The sequence below is a fragment of the Sinohyriopsis cumingii genome, chromosome 14 (assembly GCF_028554795.1).
Source record: "Sinohyriopsis cumingii isolate HCF-2022 chromosome 14, ASM2855479v2, whole genome shotgun sequence".
In the NCBI taxonomy this organism is placed as follows: domain Eukaryota; kingdom Metazoa; phylum Mollusca; class Bivalvia; order Unionida; family Unionidae; genus Sinohyriopsis; species Sinohyriopsis cumingii.
The window spans coordinates 119,989,000-120,002,384 of record NC_142974.1 but is presented as its reverse complement, the minus strand read 5'-3'; the positions used below and the strand labels follow the sequence as shown (position 1 = coordinate 120,002,384).

Genomic DNA, 13,385 nt, shown 5'->3' with positions numbered 1-13,385 from the left:
AAATGCTGAACCTATCTGATTGGGCTTTATATAGTACACTGCTTACGTCAGCTTCAGCAGCCGCCTGGCATTAGTATAATAGGCCTACACATGTATAGTACACTGCTGACGTCAACTTACTTCAGCAGCCGCATGGCATTAGTATTGCACTGCATCAGAAAATGATGCAATCAACTGTGGATGATGTGAGCATGATGGTATTATGCAATGTTACATCATTATTCCGGATGTTGCTGCAGTCCTACTGGAGAAATTTACACAGTGAAACATAGAAAATGAGGTATATGAATATCTTCAAAACGAGAGCCAATACAAATTTTTCACGGTTATATTCGTGTTCGGCACACCAAAATACTACAGATTAGGGCCTTTTCAAGTCAGTAATGATTTCACTGTTGACCAGTGTTATCCATGCACATCTAACCTTGGTGCAAGCTGTGTGGGGAACACAATATGAGCCACGGCATTTTGTTTGTCTACATGTGCACGAAACAGTATTGAGTACTCCTGAGTCAAGCCTGTACAAATACTAAAATTGCATCAGTAGAAATATTTCTATCTTTTTTGAAAAAAAATTACATCTAGGATAAGCTATTTTAAGATATTTTTACTAAAATTTTAATTTTCTTTATGGCATCACGGTACCAATTGTTTTTCCATATACCTCAATGTTAATGTTTTGTGAAATAAATATACTTTCTGTCCAACTTGGGCATGCATGTCACACACTGTCATATAGAACACTGCTAGATTGTCAATTTGACAATGATATAACCAGTTACTCCATTGCATTTAAGAGAGATAACTCTACTGGAACTAGACAGGGGTAAGAGTTATCTAGTCACAACAGGCACATTTTCAGCCATGTGTACCATATTTAAAAAAAAATCATAAAAGATACAAAATATGACCTAGATAGAAATTAACACAAACTCACATGTTGCCAAGAGGCTCAACTTTTTTTTAAAGCCAAACAGAAAGTACAACTCTTACATAATGCACCAATTACAGCTAGTGTTGTTCTTTAAACACCTTAAGCTCCGCCCACCTGGACTTGCGCAATTGGTACCGTTATACCATTATTAAACAGTTATGGACCACCAAACCCGTAAATACTCTATTATTTCTTCACCCATTTCTATAGTTCTTCCGTACAATTAGTACCGTGTGTCCTTTAGGTGTACGGAACAGTGTGTTCAGAAATAAACTACAAAATTAGCTGTGATTGGGGCAACATGTAAGAGTTGTACTTCCTGTTAGGATTTTATTTTATTTTTTAAAAATGAGCCTCCTGGTAACATGTGAAATTATGACAATTTATATCTAGATTATGTGTTGTATTTTTATGATTTAAAAAAAATAATTGTAGTACACATAACTGAAAATGCTTCAGCTGTGACTAGATAACTCTTACCCCTGTCTAGTTTCAGCAGAGTTATCTCTCTTAATTGCAATTGGGTGCCTGGTTTTGTCCCTGTCAAATTGTCAATCTAACATTTTTCTCTATGACAGTGTGTGACATGCATGCTGAGGTCGGATAGAAAAGATATTTATTTCACAAAACATTAGCATTGAAGTCTATGGAGAAACAATTGGTACCGAAATACCTGCTGTGACAATTGGAACATTGGTCAGTTACTTCCCCCTGATGTGATAAGGTGGCGCTTTAGTCAGGTAAACCCCTTCAATTCCGGTTTACTTCGTCTATGCTGAACCCATACTCGTGACTGTCTGAAAAATGCTTGTCGTGCCTCAGTGAAAAAGCCTATTACCTGTACTAGCCACATTTCTATTAAGATGGTTGGTCAAATGCATCAGTCGCACAATGAACGTGGTGTTCGTTATGGTGAGTACGTTATGACTTGGGCACATTTTGGTATTCATACATACGTACGTTTTGACTCTGTCAAGTTAATTTAGACTTGGGTATGTATTGAGTGTAATTCTCTGGCCAGAGTCGGCATTCATGTATTGGAAAACTTTACTAAGTGCTTTCTTTACTCTCATTAGTCATATAATGACCATGTGTAAATCTCTTCGGTTTCAGGTCAAATCTCCACAGTCCAGGATGCAACGAATCTGAATTCATTAATCAGAAAGACTATTGCTGATGGAAGAAACCAAACAACATCAACAACAACAACAACAACAAAAACCAAACAACAAACAAAAAACCGAACAACAAACAGCAAATACTCAATTGTGACATTCGTAATTAAAGGTACTCCAAGAGTTTCGACGTGAAGGAGAACATGCAGTTATACGTAGCTGAAAAGACATTGATGTCTGAAGTTTCTGATCAAATCATGTATGGCTTGAAAGAGCACGAGAGACTAGATGGAAATGAAAAGCCATTCAAGTGTGAAGTTTGTGACACCGTTCAGCCACAGGTCCACGGTGATTTTCCTTATGAGGGTACATACTGGAGTGAAACCATTCAAATGTGAAGTATGTACTAACATGTTTTGAAGGAGGTCAGACTTGAATGCCCACGTGATGATGCATATTGGAGAAAACAACATTCATTTGTGAAGTTTGTGATAAACTGTTTAGAGATAATGCCATAGTGAAGAAGCACACAAGAATACAATGTGGAGGAAAACCATTCAAGTGTGAAGTATGTCCTAACCTGTTTTGTAGGAGTTCAGACTTGAATGCCCACATGATGATACATATTGGAGAAAACAACATTCATTTGTGAAGTTTGTGATAAACTGTTTCGAGATAATGCCATAGTGAAGAAGCAGATGAGAACACACTGCAGAGGAAAACCATTCAAATGTGAAGTATGTACTAACCTGTTTTGTAGGAGTTCAGACTTGAATGCCCACATGATGATGTATATTGGAGAAAACAACATCCATTTGTGAAGTTTGTGATAAACTGTTTAGAGATAATGCCATAGTGAAGAAGTACACAAGAATACAGTGTGGAGGAAAACCATTCAAATGTGAGGCTAGTGATAATATGCTTAGTGAAAGTGATGAGTTTTGGGTGAACTTGAAGATACATACAGGAGAAAAAAACATTCAGTTGTGAAGTTTGCAATGAATTGTTTAGTAGGCATTTAAAGTTGAAAGAACACACGAGGTTACAGACTGGAGAAAAGCCATTCAAATGTGAAGTTTGCTATGAAATCTGCATCAATTGTTCAAAGATGAAAGAGCACTGGAGTGTACATACTGGAGACAAAATATTCTTCCAGTGTGAAGTTTATGACAAACTGTTTAACCACCGTTTTAGCATCAATGCTCATAAGAGGTTATATACTAAAGAAAAGCATTCAAGTGTGAAATTTGCAATAAAATATTCAGCGAGGTTACAACCTGAACAGGCACATTCAGATACTTACTGGAGAAAAACCATTTAAATTTGGAGTTTGTAAAATAATGTTTAGCCAGAGTACTAGTGTTACCAGACATATGAAAATGTATAAAGGAGTAAAAACATTTATATGCAGTGTTTGTGATATAATGTTTAGAGTGGTGATTCAATGAAGGACATGTAATACATACTGGAGAGAAACCATTCAAGTGTGAAGTTTTTTAGAATTGATCATTTCAAGAAGATCAAAATGACACATGTCATGAAAGCAGACAAGCATACATATGATACAATTGTGATAAAATGTTTGGGCAGTGTCCTCACATGGTCCAGATAAAACTCTGACATACAGAATTGATGACAAAAGTTTCCCCTCACCTCATCCGATGAATAAATTGATCTTTTGAACACTTATTTAAGTAAGTGTAGCCAGTCTTAGAAATTGTAACTAAATGCACCCAGGAGTAAGTTTTCAGTTTTCGAAATTCACTTGAGAATATTGCTTCAGTAGAAATTATGCCGGCATGAAAATAATTACTAGAACTACAAAAAGACACTGTACAATCTCTAGCTTTATATGCCTATTTTAATCATTACTTCATGTCTGTAGTCCACCTTGACTTCAAATCGTCAGAAAAGAAACTATGTTGTTGTAGGGTTTAACGCCATTTTTCAGCACACAATAGGCTATACATGGTGGCCGGTATTAATGGTGGAGGAAGAACCACTGACCCACAAGAAGCTACTGGCAAGCTTTCTCACATACCCACATTAGCTGAATCCAAGACTCAAACCCATGCATATATATATATATATATATATATACGTTTCTTGTCCATTTCATACTTTTTGTAGACTCTTTGAAGTGAATGAAACAGTACTTTATGTTGGGGCATACTATTTGTCACAAGAATTAAGTCAAATTCAGCACTTTTGTTAAAATTAGACAGCAGTAGCTGCTACAAGGTTTAACAGCATATCAGCATGATCCTGGTTTAACTGTGTTTAGGAAATTTAGGTGTCCTTAGATAAGAAAGAAATCATAAAGGGTAATATCATTAAAATACAAAATCTATTCTTTGTTCTATATAAGCTGTCCTCTTGAAAGACAAAGTCCAAGACTTTTGCATTTGAAACATTATCCAGGATTATGAATAGATGCATATCCTGGTATTTTGACAATTGGAATTTAAATGTGACCCATTTCTAATGCATGGTACTCCAGCATAATTTCCTACTGAGATTGTGTTCTCCATTGCAAATTTACTGAACATGCCACCCATGATCAACATTTGCTAGACTACTGTTTACTACTTATTGGCCAATAATATCATACCAGTTTAAAATCATTATGAACTGGATGTAGCTAACAGTTCAGTGACGTGACACGTAATTGAATGAAGGTTAGTTTATGAAATGATTGTATTAATATTTCATCTGATATCAGCATTTATTTGATTGTCCATTAAATTATAAGCAATTAGTCAAAACTGGAATATACAATGGATCATGAAGTCAGTGGTCAATGAAGTTGTCAATCCCAAGATGGTTTCCAGTGCTGAATATAACATTGAGTTATGGTAATGAATGGCATATCTTTTTTTCTTATTTACAAAGGGGAACAATGAGATTAGACTGACGTTTTGTCACTTTGTATCAGCTGTTGATTTCTTTTCCAACTTGACTAAATCACCTTCTTGGGGGATTAATTTATCTAGTGCTGTTAGATTTACTTTAAGTGAGTCATGCAATTATTTCAGTAGGTAATGATCTGTTTCCAAAATAAAACCATAGACTAAATTTGTTTGTTACTTTTCTGTGTTATTCTTTTATGCGTATATATTGGCACATGAGCCACCATATAATAATTACAATCAAAATACATGTTGCAGAGGCCTTTGAAACTCTGTAATTGTAGTAAGAGAATATCATAAAATATAAAAGAAAAACCAAATTGTATATGACTTTGTACTGTGATGCACTCAATTGGAACATCTGTGACGTTCATCCTGGTTCTACTGTTATGTCCGTTTTTTGTAGTCATGTTTACTAAAGAAATTCTTCAATCTTGCTATACTATCTGAAGCATGATCATATGAATTGTTGTGTTCATTTTTGGATTTGAATATATTCAAATTATTTTTCACTGGAATCACAGTGCTCATTTATTTGGAATTATAGTAAATTCAGAGAAGGACATATTTGGATAATATTATTGGGATACATCAAGAGACTGGTAATACATAGCTACACTATAGGACACTGGCACATTATCATATTCGAGACAACCGGCATATCAACACATTAAGTATTTGAACTGATTTGGAATACCACTAAAATTCAATTTAAATTTTATACATTTGGACTTGTGATAAAACTTTTAGGGCTATTGGGGATTTAATTAACAACACAGTAAGTTATTTTTGAATATTTACGTTGTATTTTAGGGAAATAACTTATTTGTTGAATTTTACAAAACTTGTTGGTTTTGGCTCATTTCTGTTTCTTAGTTTAAGGACATAGATTTGTAACATTATATTCATAGTAATTATGCTAGGGTTCATTGTATTTGCCGAAGATTTATATTACTTCCAATCGCAATACCTGTTTCAGTATAATAAAAGTGTAATATGGCTTGAAAGATTCAAGTCACAGAATGAATGATACAGGAACAACGGACAAAAGGATGGACATATTGCCTGATCGCTGTTTTTCTTAAATAACGCAGTATGCGGTCAGGAAATGTCATCAGAAGAGAAACATTTCAGGTTCAATTATATTTATTTATTTCACGGTTTTATGTACATGACAATAGTGTACAATTGAAGAATATATAAATTTAATTTTGATTGGTCGTTAGAGAAAGAGAGAGAGATAAAAGTAAATATACATTGTGTGCAAGAGAGAGAGAGAGAGAGAGAGAGAGAAAGAGAGGTGAGATACATATAGAGAAAGAGAGAGGGAGATAGAGACAGAGATACATAGAGAGAGAGAGAGTGATATATGTATATATATATATATGAGATACATAGAGAGAGAGAGGGAGGGAGATAGAGACAGATACATATACAGATTGAGAGAGAGAGATGTCTGATGGTTTTTTAAATGTGTTCATATGTAGATAATTATACATTAATACATAATATAATCTGATTCAAATATCCACGTAAGAACAAAAACAATTGATGAATGGACGATAGTGAGCAAAGAAACTGAAAATTATAAGCATTTACATTCGATTATCAGTGAATGAGAAGTGCAAAAGAGAGAAATACAGAGAGGGGGGAAGGGAGTAAGATGGGGATAATATTTGTTTTCAAATATGTTCATATTTCGCTAAACAAACAATTAAAACATGACTAAATCTAACCAAAAATTCACAACAAAAAGCCAAAACAAACGATTGATGGGTAAAGGAGGGAAGGTGAAATCGTGATTTAACAATCAGTCATAATGCCCTCTTCTCCACCAATCTGTACATTAATAAATTCTTTGTTATCCAGCTAAAATGCAACTGGACGGAATAAATCCGCCCACTTTCTTCCTTGTTATCCGTGATCTCCTCGTTCCATATACCATTCCCATGGAGTTAGGAGGTGTCAGTTGTTCCAACAAATCACCTAGAGATAGATAGATAGAAACAAAGATATTAATTTCTTTAACAACTTTATCAATTTTCATAAACAAATAGTGAACCCACCAAAATAGTGACATCAACATATTCCAAAAAGGTACAACATTGCTGCTAACCATTGGCGAAAAGATTGTCTGTCAGAGAATATAGTTTCGGCGACATTTTTAACGCTTCTGCTAGCTAAAGTGTTATGATTTCAAATTCGATATAGGTGTTGCTGCAGAATGTGCGATGATAATAATTTTGATAGCATAATATAAACGACAGTTAAGGATACTTTAGATAACTGACCCTTACGGGAAGTACTGTATAGTCTACTATAACCATCTTAAATGGAAATAGGAAACTGATAATATCTTTACCTTTTTTGATATTCATTTCCAGAAATTCCATCTTTTTATGCTCATTAATAGCCACAGCCTTTACGCATCGATTCAGTCTTCTCTCACCTAAAATAAATGCTCGATTCAATGAAAGAAAGGTAACAGATTGTAAAAGTACATTGTACGTATCTATAGCAGGTGTTATTCATTATTGTTTTGCTTTGGATGTTTTCAATAGAGAGAAATAACCTAAGCATAAATAAATAAACTTGAACGTGTTTATGCGTCGTTATTATTACTTCTTCTGTCCATTTAAAACACAATCCCGTGTTCAAGGAATAAAATCTCCAAGTCTCATAATATAATCCTGTGCTCGAGGAGTAAGTTCGATGTACGTTTGTAATACATTACAGACCATATTTAATTTATTAATCGTTGACTCCGCCCTATAAACACATAGCAATGAACAATGTCCCGCTAACCAATGCTGTAACTGGCTAGATGGAAGAGTTACTTAAAATCGGCGTCAGTTGAATGACAAACGAGATGCTAATAAATAGACGTAGCCATATATGTCCGGATCAACTATTGATTACTACCTCACCCCTTGTAAGGATCAATAGACGGAGGTGTGATTGATTAATTATAACCCTCCCCCCCCCCAACCCTTGTACAAGTACAATTTGAAACGCTTTCTTTCTTTACCATTTATTAAACGAGAAAATAACAGTAATGGATTCTAACCAGATTCCATTCATCAATCAAGCAATTAAAGATAATAACGCAGTCTGGAATTTATTACTTAAGATTGAACGACTTGATTATATTACTCTAGTTTGAATGAGACAGTAATTTAGTGTATTTTTAGGTGCTCGATGTGTGTATTATTTTTCTTACGAATATCAACATATAAAGTGTATTTATACTATTTGTAGCTAAAGGTACTGGTTCTTACAATTGCAAAAGAACGAGTTCAACCTACCACAGCTGTGAATTGGCGTACAAGGATTATCCACTTCTTTATTTTCTTCATTGTTTTCATCTTCTGGAATAAAATATAGGTGACGCACGCTTTGTACTAGTTATATTGTACATTTCTATTTACGTCTCAAATTGTTTCATCAATATGTGTTCACAAGAAAGAGTGCAGAAGCTGATACAATTTCTGAAAGTCTAGTTTTCGTAAACGGAAACAGTTACAACAATCGTAGATAATTCCATTTTGGACAAGGGTTGAATTTTCTTACGGGGGTTTAACTTCACGTCATCATCAAGACACATGCATTTATAAAACATGTTCTACTTCAGATTTTATTTCAACGCGTCATGCTTATGCATAATGTTTTAAGCATGGAACTTACCATTGAAACAAAATGGGTTGTATAGTTTATCGTAACTATCGGCCGGTGTCAATGGCTTGTTCCCATTCAGTTCCTCCTGTTCCTCATCTTTTTCGTTTCCTGAAAGATATTTTGGAAAATAAAAATGGTAAATGTACATTACCAAAATAACAACAGTTACAACACCAGCAAATGTAAATGTGTATTTTATAAGCATATTATCGTAAGAACAAATATCAAGTCATATGAATTTAGGAATAATGGTCTCGTTCATAATTTATTTAAACACATAACGTTTGTGTAGGCTTGGATAGCGACATTGTTCTCTTCGATTTCATGTTCTTCTACATAATTTTCATCTGCCGAAAGATATTGCGGCAGATAATAGTAGCTAATATTCATTGTGAATACAAAACATGTTAACCTGCAGATTTTATTTGAACACGTCATGCTTATGCATTATGTTTTAAGCATGGAACTTACCATTAGAACAAAATGGGTTGTATAGTTTATCGTAACTATCGGCCGGTGTCAATAGCTTGTTCCCATTCAGTTCCTCCTGTTCCTCATCTTTTTCGTTTCCTAAAAGATATTTTGGAAAACAAACATGGTAAATGTACATTACCAAACTAACAACAGTTACAACACCAGCAAATGTAAATGTGTATTTTATAAGCCTATTATCGTAAGAACAAATATCAAGTCTTATGAATTTAGGAATCATGGTCTCGTTCATAATTTATTTAAACACATAACGTTTGTGTAGGCTTGGCTAATAGTATTGTTCTCTTCGATTTCCTTTTCTTCTTCATCATTTTCATCTGCCGAAAGATATTGCGGCAGATAATAGTAGCTAATACTCATTGTGAATACAAAACATGTTCCCCTGCAGATTTTATTTCAACACGTCATGCTTATGCATTATGTTTTAAGCATGGAACTTACCATTGAAACAAAATGGGTTGTATAGTTTATCGTAACTATCGGCCGGTGTCAATAGTTTGTTCCCATTCAGTTCCTCCTGTTCCTCATCTCTTTTGTTTCCTGAAAGATATTTTGGAAAATAAAAATGGAAAATGTGCATTACCAAAATAACAACAGTTACAACACCAGCAAATGTAAATGTGTATTTTATAAGCCTATTATCGTAAGAACAAATATCAAGTCTTATGAATTTAGGAATCATGGTCTCGTTCATAATTTATTTAAACACATAACGTTTGTGTAGGTTTGGGTAATGGTATTGATCTCTTCGATTTCCTTTTCTTCTTCATCATTTTCATCTGCTGAAAGATTATGCGGCTGATAATAGTAGCTGATATTCATTGTGAATACAAAACTAACTACAATTTTAACAAGAGATAATTACGATATGTAAAATGGTAAATTTTGGAAGCATTTATCATAACAGCCACATCACGTCTTTTAAATTTATCAATTATGTTTTAATTCCTAATATGCTTAAACAGTTCATGGTTAAGGATACATTTTAGATGCTTAACTTAGCATAAGAGCAGAAGTCTATCGTAACTATCTGCTGGGGTAAGGAGACTGTCATCCTTTACCTCATTCTTTTCTCCTCCATAATCATCTGCTGAAAGTAACATACATTGTAAAAACAATATCATATTTTGGAGTCGTTAGTTCGTTTAATTATATTTTATTCGAATCTGAGAAGGATATCGGGGCAAAAGCAATTACTCTGCCCCACCCCCAACCACCATCCCGCACCAAACATTAACCATTTTATATATCGTAATTATCTCTCGCTTTAGTTGTAGTTTGTTTTTTTTTATATTTATTCGCAATGAATATTTGCTACTGTTATGTGCCACAATACCACTACTGATTATCCAACACAAACTTAGGAACTTCCTCCAACTGATACAATCTTACTTTGTTTATTGGTCCAATAAACAAAATAAATTTGTATCAGTTGCATAAAGTTCCTAGGTTTTTGTTGGATAATCAATCACAAAATGTATTTGTTTCAAAAACATTTTGGTTAATATTTCCTAATTTCTATATAATCTGCAAAGAACTGATATTGGTCCGCCGAACAATGGAAGTAAAATGTCATACTGACGCGATCAAGAGCATTTATGCCAACTCAGGAATGATCGAGTACATACAGAGAAAGAACACTTGTCCCAACTCAGGAAAATAATCGACTACAAATAGCGAGAATAAGAACACCGTAAAGCTACTTAGAATCCCAACTTCATAACTTTTGGTGATTTCAAAATGTCCAGCTATTACAGGACTATTTAACCTCGCTAATCCGCTATTCAAATTTTTTCATAAAAAGCACAACAAATTCGATTGCATTAATAGCAAGCATGGTCATTACTGATTATGAGAAGAATATCTCTGCACAAATAATACAACTGTTCATTAAGTAAATGCATATGCTTGTATCTGATTGGTGTTGGTAGCCTACAAAAGAAGCTTCCTAAATGTACATTCATTCAGTTATGCAACGTTAGCTCCGTCTTCGGGGTTGGATACTATACTTATAGTTGTTCACTTATGGCCATTTGTCTTGTTTGTGTGACAGTATAGAGTTCTCATTTTCGTAGCAACGTCTTGATCTCAATGCATGGATTAAGTGCTGGTGTAATAATGGACAAATGCACGTGGAAAAGAATGCATTCACTGGTTGTAATGTGACAAAGACATGAAAAATATGAAGTTCAACTATGAAATCACAAAAATAAGGACAAGGAAAAAAGTATTCCACCTGGAAAAACAACGTCTAATTTAAAGCATACAAAATATTTGAATAATTCCCGCTCTTTGAAAAGGTCAAAGCAAGCACAGCTGATGCATTATAACAAGGGCGAAAAGGCTGCCTCAATTAGTCGCCTCTTATGATACACGGGATGATGCATCTGCAATATTCTGTATTTCCCGAAACTAAATGGTGCAAGGGACAGTAGTTATGTTTCAAAATAGCCTGTCAGCATAAAACTGCTAACCCAGTGTGAAACATAAAATGTGCGCATAAAATATCTAAACTTTACGTATTTCTATATTATCCCGATTGAGAGAATGCTTCGTTAAACCCTCTATACATACATACAAACATATTCATATTGCATAACTCCAAACTGACCTGAAATGATAGTTTCTACCACAGGCCGATAGCCAAGTAGCTCCTCAACATCGATAACTCCTTGGAATTCCTAGAAATAATCAAAGATCTTGAAGATTATTTATGACAGATTATAGTGACTAAAGGTTCAAGCGACATAGAGATCAAAATAATAATACAATCAAATCAACACACACACACACACAGACATACACACACACAGACATATTCGATATTTATACAGATATCCACGAAATCTACATACATACCTCGAACTATACGCTTGACAACTAGACCTAAACACTTGACACATTATGCACTATATATGTGACAATATCTTCGCTAGCCAAAGTTCCGATATGATACCCTATATACATCTTGGTGTTTCGAGCAAATTTTTATATGCGTCGGGTCTTTGAATTTCATTGGATGCAATGGCTTGCCGCTGCATCGAATCAAAATAAAGTTGTTTACATTTGAACACTGTTGCTGCGTGATTGAGACAAGGGAGCAGACAACTTAAATGGACTATTTTTAAATATATATAAAAAGCTTATAAAAAAGGAATTTTCCACTGTCGGTCCGTGTTTGTACAAATATATTTACGCACATAAACCTGCAATGGCTTCTCTGTGGCACGTAGAGATACTTTCGATGTTAAACTTAGCAAAGTATTCTTTTTAAGGCAATTGTCTCCATCATTTTCGGCCGATTACAATGCACCGTTATTACACGCTATTGGTTAGCTGGCATTAAATACTAAAGTAGGAAATCCAATAGATGTATCTAGGAGAAAGCACTAAAATATATGTTCGATCCACCAAGGTGTAGATTGGGTTATCGTATTGGAACTTTGGCTAGCGAAGATGACATGAAGCCCGATTGGCACTGGAATCCATGTTCATGTATAACAGATAGTGCTAAGATAGTGCAACTGTAATGCGCTCGTTTCTCAGCTATCCGTCCTGGGGTCGATCCCCAGTATGTGCAATAGTAAATAATCATCAATCCATTTTCCGCGATTTCCTGTCGACTCAACAGTCATTTCAGCGAAAGAGTCCATCCTACGGTACCATATATTTCAGAAAGACATGGCTTGAACATTTGAACACGATACACGCAATAAATATGACAATCGCAAAACAATTCACGATTAAATTTAGAACACGTGTTTCTAAAACGCATACGAATGTCACGTGTTCTTATAAACCTTTTCTATAAGAAGAATACACATGAATGAGACATTGATCTCATTGACTTTGTTCTCAGCATCACTAGCAAACGTTCCTCTGACACCAAGAAGGTTGAGCGGTCGTAGAGAAGATGAGTGTTTCCTAAGTGGCATTTACCTGGTATGTTGGTATATGGAGGCTTTCCTTGTTGAATTCTGATAGAAGCTTGACCAGCTTTTCACAATCAACTTTGCTGAGCAGGTATTGTCCTGTATTATTCACGTTCCTGAAAAGGACATGAAAATAATCAACATCATATTGACATGTGTATGAGTATATGTGTATGTTGAAGTCTCGTCTTATAGGACATGAATTATCACTCTATATTCATGGCATACAATTAGTTTTAAGGCTTCCAAATCCAGAAATATATGCCTGTTATAAAGAGCAGGATATTTGTCCAGGACTTCTCTTTACTGATTGTTCTGTCTTGGTCTA

At 34.6% G+C, this 13,385-nt stretch overlaps 1 long non-coding RNA gene across 1 annotated transcript; it reads right to left on the bottom strand.

Annotated features, from left to right (window-relative positions):
* Positions 1-11,735: 11,735 nt before the first annotated feature.
* LOC149784708 (uncharacterized) lies at positions 11,736-13,167 on the bottom strand. The gene is made up of 2 exons (XR_016414187.1): positions 13,065-13,167; positions 11,736-11,806 (listed from the first exon to the last, which is right to left on the bottom strand). It is a non-coding gene; the product is annotated as an uncharacterized LOC149784708 (long non-coding RNA).
* Positions 13,168-13,385: the final 218 nt, after the last annotated feature.